The sequence below is a fragment of the Arvicanthis niloticus genome, chromosome 26 (genome assembly GCF_011762505.2).
Source record: "Arvicanthis niloticus isolate mArvNil1 chromosome 26, mArvNil1.pat.X, whole genome shotgun sequence".
Classification (NCBI taxonomy): Eukaryota; Metazoa; Chordata; class Mammalia; order Rodentia; family Muridae; genus Arvicanthis; species Arvicanthis niloticus.
Window position 1 is genome coordinate 40,138,639 of NC_133434.1, and position 1,116 is coordinate 40,139,754.

Here is a 1,116-nt window from a genome sequence, read left to right on the forward strand (position 1 = left end):
AGGCAGAGGCAGAAAGATTTCTGAGTTCCTTGGCCAGCCTGGTCTACGGAGTGAGTTCCAGGACAGCCAGGGCTACACAGAGAAACCCTGTCTCAATAAATAAATAAATAAATAAATAAATAAATAAATAAATAAATAAAAGTTGTTCCCCAAAATGCTCAGGGCCATCTCCCCCTCCAGCCAGGGAGGAGTCTCAGGCTATCATCTGTTGTGGAATGTTGTATGTAAGCTTGCTTTGCTTTGTAAAGGCCAAACTTTACAGACATTCTGTTTTGTGTCTTTGTTTTGATTTTGTTTCTTTACTTGCTTGGTTTGTTTTATTTCATTTTTGTTTTCCAGCTAGCTGGATTGCTTGCTCACTTGTGTGACATGGTTTCACTTTATATCCCAGTTTATATTCCAGTTGTTTATTTGTTTGAGTTAAATTTTAAATTCTGTCTCAAACACCTCCACCTCCCCTCCCCCCACACTGCCTTCTCCATGTGTTTGTCTGTGTGTGTGTGTGTGTGTGTGTGTGTGTGTGTGTGCAGGGATCTGCATGCCTCTGCCATGTCACTCCAGAGGCAAGTTTTCTGCATAGAATCAAATCATAATATATATATATATTATATCCAGTTGAGTCTCCATTGAAGAAAGACCAATTTTGGTTGTCACTTGGAGGTGACGTGTGTGCTAATGACTTCAGACTTCTATCCATTTTCTACTCTGAGAGCTGTGTTTATACCTGATACAGGCCCTCCCTGGGTTCTGAAATAAACAAACAAACAAAAACAAACAAATTTAAAGCAGTCAACAACTGACTGCACAAAAAGTGGCTGTAGGCCTCTTGCGGCCCCTTTTTTTTAAAGTTGTTCCAAAAATGCTCTCAGGGCCATCACTCCCCCTCCAGCCAGGGTGTTAGTCTCAGGCTATCATCTGTTGTGGAATGTATGTGAGCTTGCTTTAGTTTGTTAGGCCAAACTTGACAGACATTTTTTTTTTTTTGGTTGTTGTTGTTTTGGGTTTGTTTGTTTGCTTGTTTGTTTGTTTTGTTTCCTTTGGTTTTTCCAGCTTACTTGATTGCTTGCTTGCTTGCTTGTGCGACATAGTTTCCCTTTCTCTACCAGTATTTATTCC